The sequence below is a fragment of the Typopeltis vanoorti genome, chromosome 8 (genome assembly GCF_054136105.1).
Source record: "Typopeltis vanoorti isolate ZY-2024b chromosome 8, IOZ_Tvanoo_1.0, whole genome shotgun sequence".
Lineage (NCBI taxonomy): Eukaryota > Metazoa > Arthropoda > Arachnida > Uropygi > Thelyphonidae > Typopeltis > Typopeltis vanoorti.
In genome coordinates, this window is record NC_143556.1 from 22,707,032 (window position 1) to 22,717,720 (window position 10,689).

The 10,689-nt window shown below is 34.1% G+C and overlaps 1 long non-coding RNA gene across 2 annotated transcripts; it reads right to left on the reverse strand.

Annotated features, from left to right (window-relative positions):
- Positions 1–293: 293 nt before the first annotated feature.
- LOC150103838 (uncharacterized) lies at positions 294–10,469 on the reverse strand. Of its 2 annotated transcripts, none has more exons than XR_016548667.1 (3): positions 10,335–10,469; positions 8,047–8,345; positions 294–493 (listed from the first exon to the last, which is right to left on the reverse strand). It is a non-coding gene; the product is annotated as an uncharacterized LOC150103838 (long non-coding RNA). The 2 variants fall into 2 exon arrangements; XR_016548668.1 differs by lacking the exon at positions 10,335–10,469 and adding an exon at positions 8,711–9,714.
- Positions 10,470–10,689: the final 220 nt, after the last annotated feature.

The following is a 10,689-nucleotide window of genomic DNA, read 5'->3' on the forward strand; positions in this document are numbered from 1 at the left end:
GAATTCCTGTGCCTCTGTCTGCCAATAGGGAAATGCAAAAGACAGTGACCGCTTACCAATTGCTTCGTTAACACCAATGGGATGAATACTTTTATTTAATTAAAACGGCATGTCTGCTTTATTGCATTTCTTACTTCTGTAGAACGAATAGAGACAGGGATATCCCAATAAAACGAATAAAAATAATAAAATAAAAGAGACGTCGTTAAAACCAAAAACGTAAAAAAAGCATCCTAACGGTATAGTTCTCTATTTGAAAAAGATTATAGGAATCCTCCAGATTCAACACACTGTGTAGTGAACAGTCACTTTATTTTGCATACATTACAATGTGAAATGTGGACAGACACGCTTTGTGATTGTTTTTCCAGAGATGCTTATCGAATGTGTGCTATTTTCCCACAAAAACCCTTAGTTCTAATTCTTAGGAATAGTAAGAAGATGCGATAAAACCTCTTTAACCTTTGCAGTTGAATTATATCAGGATGTAGTCCTAGAAAAAAAGAAACAGTTAAATAAATATTTTGCTTTACTTTAGGAAAAAACTTAACATATAATATATTTATAACACACACACACACACACACACACACACACACATACACACACACACATATAAAACACATTTTAACATGTAATCGGAGAGGAAGAAGGAATAGGGGACGACAGAAAAGAAGATTAACTGAGTCCGGAACAGGCCACTTGGCCTAGAACTTGGATAGGAAGACGCCGACGACGAGGAAAAAATTTATTTTTTAAGTTTAATGAAAAGTATCATTCTGCATGAAAAAGGATTATTTATTATATAATGAAGAAAGAACACTGATAACATAAATGACTGAAACCGAAAATAATTGTGAGGTTTTAATGGTATAACACACTATAAGTTTCGGCTTTTGACAGCCTTCTTCGGGTGCCTTTTTTAAAATAGGAAACAGCATTAAAAACACTGAAGCTTAAAAAACTGAGAAACACAGGAAAAAAATTGCAGTACATAATTAACATGAAAATGTTGTGGTTACATTTAAGTTGTTCTTTCAATCGTAGCATTGTTTGGTGAGTGCGTGCTTGCAGTCTCTCGTGAATGCCAAACTGCAAGCACACACTCATCAAACAATGCCTTTCTGTTGATTATAGTGAAAAGTAAATAGAATACGCATAGATCATCTGTCACTTAGCATCCGGAGAGTTCATCGGAAAGGCAACTAATCGAAAGACAATTCATCGAAAAGGCAATTAATCGAATGAACAATTCATCGAACAACAATTCGTCAAAAATGCAATTAATAGAAAAAAACATTTCACCGAAAACTTTAACTTTTTGGAAAATATGAACAAATACTGAACTGTGCAGAGTGAGAAAGCAATGCTATTTTAATTAGAGAACAATATGGTTTCTTTTTGTCTTTCTTGTCCGATAACTGTTTCATGTCTGTTCATGGGACTGATTTGCCTGTTTCCAGGAGGAAAAATCCAGCCTACGCAGGCTCCATTATTATTATTATTGTGACTAGTAGTAATATGCGATTTCAATACAGCAATTAGTATGGGATGAATTTTATTCATCCCATACTAATTCAAATAGAATTCTTATGGGATGAATGAAAGTTTCATATAGCGAATCTGATTCAGATTCTCTATTTGAAAACTTTTACAAGAAAATGTCGAATCGTTCCAGTTTTCAGTTCAGCTATATTCGAGGCAACAAAGAAATCACGTGTCCAAATTATGTACAACAACTCTCTGACTTTAGCAGAATTAGCAGAAGTTGTTGGTGCAAGAAGCTGTCTGCACGGTTCAGTTTTTGTTCTAAATGGATCACTTTTATTATAACATTTTCGAAAAAAGTTTAAATGATATTAGCAATTCAGCTTTGACTGGATCAATTTAATGAAATTTTAGTTAAAATTTTCAGGGAATTGTTTTTTCGATGAATTGCATTTTCGACGAATTGTCGTTCGATGAGTTGTTCATTCGATTAATTGTTCATTCGATGAATTGCCTTTTCGATTAATGGTCTCTCGATTAACTGTTTTTTCGATGAAGTTTCATGTAACCCTGTCACTTTCCATATGGAACGTCTACAGATGGACGATTCGAACCGTTTTAGTTAAGAAGTATAAAACATACTGTGCTTAATGAAATCAATATCTGCGAACATTAAAACAAATGTCGGATTACTGAGATAAAGAGCGATCTTCTTGGTAAACACTTTGGAAAGAATGATTCGACCACTGTGTGGATGTCGTGCTTAATATCTCAGTTTAATTCGTGGGATTTAATTTCAGGTGTGAAAGTGCTCCATAGATAAGACTAAGTTCTTAGGGTCGTTCCTGGTCTGTTGTCAATGTTACTGAATATTAAGAGTTCAGGAATGTATTAGCCATTCGGGGAAAATGAAACCTGAGTTAGCAGTAAATAATTAGATTCGAAATCGACAACAATATACATTCTTTAACTGTGAATACAGAGTGATATTTTTCAGCTGTTTACAAAACATTAAAAATATAATGAAAAATGAATTTCTTTCATTGCCTATATCATGCTTTCTTTTATGAAAGTCTTGCCCATGAAAGATTATCAACAATAGTACTCTTGTATTTTTATGAGCTTTATTTGCTCCACGTATGTTATTCCCCATCTATATCCACCATATATATTAAAGATAGTCGTGGAGAAATATAACTATATTTAATTTTAATGTCCTTCCACAAAATAGTATCCTTAAGCGATGAAGATCACAGTACATTATCATCCCTCCCCTTTGACATCATACTCGAACCTCTAAGCGGATGTTTTATCGGTGGTTAACGACCGTTTCACCATCATAAAGATGCATCCACCCTAATGATCCTAGAACGAACTTTCTTTATTTAGACTGATGTTCACTCGAATGCGATTTGAGGGGAAATATTTAAAAATAGCATAGTTACAGCTACAATAAATGATTACGCTTTGAATTGTAATAATGGTTTGTAATTATGATTAATTGTTTTGAAGAACGTTTGTTTTAATTGCACAACGAGCCATATGAGCAGGAAAGAGAGTTTTCCCAGATATTCATCTATTTTGGTTCATCTGGCAAATATTTACATGGAGTCCTTTGAAAACATCTTAATTAAAAATACAATACAATGCAAAGGAAATTCCAAAAAAATAATAATAATCATGGTCATGGTATATTTCCTTATGTGGCCATGAACTAAAGAAAAAACAAACCCAACGTTTACCTGAACAACATAAATCCTAACAGAAGATTTTGAAATAACATGTTCTTCAAGCTGACTCAGAAAAATATTTCCTAGATCACTTAAGCCACTTCTCATTAAATATCCAAAAATCCAGGTGTATATAAATTGTTTTGTTCACTTAGCATAAGTCTTGTTAGATAGACGAGAATTCAGCAGGAAATATTCATGAAAACCATTTCAGGCACGTGGAGGAAGAGATCACAAAAAATTAGACCCAACCTATCACAGTACAGATGAGAAACGGGAAGTTATCTAGAAAATAACAAAAACTCTGTATAGGAATTCAATAGGCCCTATTCGCAAGTTCAAAAATGCGTCAAAAATAGCTCGATGTACAATGCAATGCTAATCGTAGCGTCGTTCTAAATCAGCTTTAGTCCGCTTAAATCAAAAGCGATGGTACTTGAATCATGTTGGACGTTATGTAGTGCATATAATCAATGAAGTATACATATTATGTGGGAAATACACTGGCAGGTAACGCCTTTTAACACCGTTTCTAATTGATGATGATGTTCTAAGATTTATTTTTCATGTGTGTTAAATTGGTTAACAAATTTCGTGTTTCGGAACTACGCCATACTGTATAAGAAAGGTGTCCAATATTTAATTTCAGCGTGGTCATGCCTGATTATTTTAACATGCATCATAATAACCATGTTCTCTATCTTCAAAAATTCGTGTAATTTATTCAACATCACTCATCATCTTATTCAACTTCGACCACGTAAAATATAACTTGCTTTTTCTCCTCTTAAGTTTGCAAATCACAAATTCCCTATTCCAAAGAATAGCCTCTCATATACTTGACGTCTTTGCTCAGAAAGAAATTGAAAATTAGGTATAAATATCGTTTTTATTATTTCTGTTGTCATCGTTATAACACCAGGAGACGTCTGTACAGATTGACAATGGCATGAAATCTATTGCGTAGATATATTAGGAAAAATGAAGTTTTTCTAATAACTGTGCAAAAATGTACACAATCAATTTTGTTCTAGGACATCAGATGATCTCCAGTACAGTTGGAAATGTGATCTGAAGGAAAAATGAATTCCATTAACAACAAAGTCAAAATAAATTTCAAATCCACATTTTTTTCAGTTGAATTCAAAACTTCACGTTGTATATCTTGCAGTCTTCAACAAATTATTTAATAAAATAAAATGTTTACGAATAAAATAAATATAAATTGATAAATAAAAAAAACAATTAAAATATTTGAAACATTCTTGAGGATAATATTAGATTCAAAGACATTATATATTATTAATAAAGGGAAAAATTGTATTTTAAATCGTATAAAAATCGTATTTTTTTATTTTGCTCAAACTGTTACTAGCATATTCAAGAAACGTGAACAAATTAAATTCGCTCAATATGAATTATTTATCATTTTCAGTTTAACGCAAATTATTTCTTTAATATAAAGCTATAATTCCGTCACTGTTTGTTTATCACTTCCAATCAGAAAGTATTTTTTTTGCACACATTTACTTATATACCCCCCCCCCTATAGTGTGAATATACTATTTCGTACCATGGTGGAGGGGGGGGGGCTAAGTATTTTTTAAACATTTATTATGGCATTTATATATATTTTGCATATTTTATATGGTCCGGAAACCTCACTAAAGACCAAACATGGAACTGTTTCAAGCCAATTTTCGTGTTTAATAAGGGGAACAGTGGACCCACATCGTGGGAAGAAATTCACCTCTCACCTAAAGACAATAACAAACGTTAATGCCCAAGGCAAGATCGTAACTTGTTTGGTGGAGAGCAGTCGCGCAAGCCACTCCGCCAGCCAAGCCGGCATATTTGCTTCGTAAGTTACCAGAAATCAAAGATAGGGAAGAGACAAATGAAAATATTTAATATTTCTACTCTGTGACTTCATCGCAGATGAAGTCACAGAATACTACTAATGTATCTCCCTTCTAGTGGTGGTTATCCTCCGCTAAATTAGGATTGATCTAAGAGACAGGTTTCGTAAATTTTGCTTATTGTCAATGTAGTCCATAATTAATCTATCAATATTTATTTATTTATTACTCCTCATCCATTTGCATTGAGTTTTCGAACCTCTAACTTCCAAAGGAAATGGAGATCCTCAATTTGAGGGTGTACAGAAGATGCTCTAAGGACTTTTACATAAATTCAAGAGTGCTTTCTTCAATCAACTAGATGTGGACTAGGAATTGGCCAAAAGTTGGTTTAATAAAAGTAATATTGGAGGCCTTAGAATATCTATCAGCACAGATTTCTTTAAGAAACTGCAAAAGCTATCGTTTCATGAGGAAAAAATGTTATACAAACGATACAGAAGAGAGAGAGAGAAAACGATCGATAGAATAAGAAAAAATAAGTTCCATATTTTCATGGCATTGCTTGTGGTATGGTAGTGATAAGAATTTATTTGTGAGGTACTCAGAGAAAAGCTCTCCTTTACCGGTGTGAAGCATTCTTAGCTCAAATGGTAATAATTAATCCCCCCCCCACACACACACCAACAGTCTCTGCAGTTCAGTCTTTTTTTACATTGAGATTTAATGACCAAACAAGTTGTAGTACAAAATTCAACGTACCGATAGCACTTGCAACTGTTCGCCTTGATTTGAATATCCCATATAGAGGTTCTTTGTGTCGTAGGTGGCATTCGTACCCGGTTCATTCCGACGAAAGGAATCAAGCCTTTCTGTATGATGAAACTAGCGAGAAAAACAAAAATTCTTAGCAGTTACATAGTTTAGTAATCCATCTCTCAAAACGTATGAAGAGGATTTTGTTTCTGCTTAACCTGACGCACACACACACACCTGATCCTATATGATATCCTTCTCATCCGTTCTAGCACGGTTTGAATCCCCTCCTAACGAGAGATTTACGGACGAATTAATACAGCCGGTTGGCCATCCACTGATGCAATCCCTCAGGACAATACTTCTGTCGAACCTAACCGCGCAGACATGCACCTGATGATAATACTTTAAAATCAATCTACAATCTGGAATTCGTGGCCATCTTTGCTTCTTGCGGAGATAAATTACTCTTAGACAGAACGAAAATAAGAATAAATATCCTATGGACTACAATAATCTACTGGAAAATGTTTTTTTTTTTTTAAATCCTCTTACTTTAAAATTTTAATTTAATTTTTAAAAGATATAAGAAACCAACTACATTTTTATCTATAAGCTTTACAATTTATATTTCATTTCTTCTTTTGTTTAAGTTGGATGTTTTGTTAATGGCAGCTTTGCGTCTCTGTTTGTAACCGAGTTTGAACCTGAACTCACGGCTTGATTTTTCCAAGCGTGAACTTGTGAACTTACCACACCAGTTGAATGATAAATCTCATTCCCCATGAAGGAAATCTGAACTCCACTCCTAATTTGAGTGCAAAATTTATTTGCAAGAATTTCAAGAGTTGTCAACACAATGACTTGCTTTATTCTCAATTGTGCAGAATGGAAAAGATAATTTCTCGGACGATTACAAACTGAAGAACAGCGAAGATTTATTAGCACTGAAAGTACAGCACAAAATAGATGAAATAATATAAATACAAAATACCCTTTTACTAAAAATCTTTGTTGCAGTTGCAAACACTGCTCTTAAGGTGTTTAGTTTCAAGAACGGAAAACCTTTCCTACAGTTTTGTATTGAGCCAATAAACATTTAGGATGTTTGGTAAGCGAATAGTACATTAACTTGCTGATGTTTGTAGTCAAGATTTGTTAATATTACAACATGGCCTCTAGCTCTTAAGCTGGATGTATTACACCTATAAACGGTGTGTGTTCTATGGCTGATGTGTCTGTTTTACAAAGGAAATAAACTGCTTTCAATTGATCGAACATCTATCCTTATTCGCACGAGACTGCTTACTTCCCCGTTACTCGAAAAATCTGTAATAATGTTCCTACGTTATTGAATAACTTGTATTTTCTGCCTGTATGTTTAAAAGTAGTAGAAGTCTTAGTGTTTTATGAAAACAAAAAAGATGGCGAAATACGCGAGGAAAGAGAAAACAGAAAATTAAAATAAATCTCGAAAATATTTCGAAAAATCACCGTTTGAATAAAAAGCGTGGCCTTTAAGTGACAAAGGAGATTAAACATGTAATAATTTTTTTTTATTTATTAATTATTTGTATTATTTTTTGTTATGAGGAAATAGAGAACCTGCAGATTTTTATTAGTTATGAAAAACCGCATCACGTAAATGCTTTCCATTATCGGCTTCGCAAAACCGAGCCCTTTCTACGGCAGGTTCCATGACAGCTGTTAATGTTACGGGCTGCAGCTACTTCATTTCTGCAGGAATGTTGTCTTTCAGCTTTTGATTGGTTGAGGCTTATTCAGATGCGACATTTCCTTCAGATAATAACGTAGGATGAAATTGGGAGCCGTCAGACCTGAAGAACGTGATGGCCAATTAATTGCAGATCTTTGTAAGACTATTTGCTTGCCAAAACTGTGCTGATTTTCAAATTAAATTGAACGGTTTGGGTTCCTTGTAAGGTAGTAAACATTCCCTAAAAACATAATAAAAAAATTAATAATCTAGAAACTTATCCATATTTTAACTCCTTCGTCACGAGAGAGAGAGAGAGAGAGAGAGAGAGAGAGAGAGAGAGAGAGAGATGAGAAGAAATTGCCAAAGAAGTCATGATATTGCTTTCACCTGGCCTAGGCAAATCTAGGTCTCTTAATCAAGACAATCAACCATTCATTCTTGGCAATCACATTTTAGATAAAAAGAGGGATATTTTTCCCTGAAGCTCACCTACTTTTTTTTATGTTCAGGAAGTCCATGCAGATCGAATTTCTCAGTGCTCTGATTGAAGGCCTTTATTACTTTTTATTGTCTCCACAATCTTTATTACCATTCTGTGGGTCAGAAGATGAGGAAGGTTGGTTATGAACCTTGGACTGGAGTGAACTGGAGCTGTTTGATCTTTTGTTAGCGTTGTTTTCTAATTTTATGTTGGAAAACCGATCGCTTCTGTCGAAAAAGAAGCTCTTTGTAAATATTTGTGAATAATCGTCGACGTCATTAGATTTCTTGCTTTCCATTGCAAATCACACCCTAACAAGAAAAGAGAAAAAATAAATTTATAAATATGGTTTGATGCAGAAAAAACGTTATAGGAAAGACATATAAATCAGATAAATATTAAAATTCTGTGCCACTGACGGTTGTAATTTATGTTGTGACTAATGCTTTATGTTGAAAAAAAAATGGTATGAGGACAGCCTGTATTTTAGAAAAACAAATTATAAACTTAAAAGGTTCTTTGTTGTGCTGAAATCGAGACACTTCGCAGACCACTTAAATTTTTTCACATCATTTTCATCAAGGCATGTAGCATCAGCATCTGCAAAATGCCACGATCCACCGTCGTGCTGATTCAGACAATAACCTGTTAAGAAAAGACAGAATGGGATGCATACCATTATCCAAAAGTGCATATTATGATAATTCCTCCTTGGATAATGCAGTTCTTTGAATTCAAAGTTCTTTGTATACAATATTTGTATATAGCAGGTCAGAAAAAACAACTCAATACTATTTGAAGCTTTATTTCAAATACAAAGAAATCGTATCGTGGCCATTGCATTCATTCATTTCTGCCGTGATCTATTCACGGAAACGAAGTTTGTCATAAGCAACCTCTCTCTCTCTCTCTCTCTCTCTCTCTCTCTCTAAAGTGTAAGCATCTTTCTTCAACAAGTATATCGAAAGAATATCGAAACGATTCCTAAATAATTTTTGATTGCTTTTTCAATCAATACTAACATTAATCAGTCTATAATTGCCACCTTATGCAATGTCACACATTTTAATTAGCAATTTTTTAATTAACTCGACTTCCCGTCCGTTATTCACTCCCACATTCTTCTGTTCAAGTTTGTGAAGCGCCACCTCATTGCAATATTTTAACCTCCGCTCAACATACATACTTTTCTGTTTGCCACGTTGAACTTTATCATTTATCTAGAAATTTCGTTTATTCCACTCATCTTACAGATTTCTACATCACTTTTAGCTGTTCGTACTCTGCAAATTTGTCTTTATCAGAAAACAACTGGATTTCCTCTCCAAATTATCAATGTAAAAAAATAAATATAGTGAGCGAAGTGCAGAGTCTTGAAGCACGTCATTTCTCATCTGTCTTCGCGTTGATTCTACTCCACCAGATACTACGCTTTGACAACTCGGTCCATCAGCCATTCTCTAATCAATTCATATTCAATTCAATTCGCGTTCATATTATTGATCCGTATTTGCCGAAATTTGCTGAAATTCATGCGGAATCCTCTTAAAAGACTTTGTGAAGTTAAGCGGTATCATAGTGGATTCATTTCATTTTTCCAATTCCACTTTCACTTTATTATATTGTTGAGTTCTTTCTGTTCTACGCATGCTACGATCTCAACGTTTGAAAATAATTTGCTCTAACAATTCTTTTCTTAGATTAAATTGCAACCCGTCAGGAATGCATATAAAGGATAAAAGGTACTTATATCTGCATTTGGGATAAAAGGTAAGTGAATTTACAGGTAATATGTTTACGTACTGCTAATGCAGTACGTAAACAATTAGAAAATATTGTTAACGTGAGCCAAGACGTCCACTCCACAGCCTATTTTCGAGTTCATTACAAACTTTTCCTAATCTCTACCTCTATTCCTGAGATCGTAAAGTTTCTATAATTTGCCAACTATATTTTGGATCTACCCCTATATAATGGGGGGTTCTGTGAGTTCCGAAAGGCTTAAACAGCGGTCAGAATTACTGCCAGTTCTGACCTTACCGACACAAAGTCCAATATGACATCCGGCTAAATTTCATTTGAAAATTTCAAATATCCGAAGTGCCTCAGATTCATTTTCCTTATTTGTCACATCGCTTTCTTTAACAACTATCATTGGATCTTTTATTTTAAATCGTACGATTTATTTCTTATTATGAAGATCTAAACAAATAACAAATGATTTTTCAAAATGCAATTTCACTCGGCGCACTTTTTCTGCATTACGAGTACGTAAACATATTTCCTGTAAATCCACTTACCTTTTATCCCCAGTGCAGATATAAGTACCTTTTTTCCTTTATATGCACTCCTCACGGGTTGCTATTTAATCTAAGAAAAGAATTGTTAGAGCAAATTATTTTCAAACGTTGAGATTGTAGAATGCGTAGAACAGAGAGAACTCAACAATACAAAGTAAAATGCTGAGAAAGATGCTTACATTCGTATTAAATACTTCACAAAACATCATCTGCTATTGGCTGGTGCTTTCTCACGTCAGCGAATTTCGCAACATTTGGTAACAAGCTGTAATCACAAACGGATATCCCGGAAACAGAAGAAAGGCAACGCAGGCGCATTGAAACGTCACGATCTTTGAAATCATCATTACAGGAC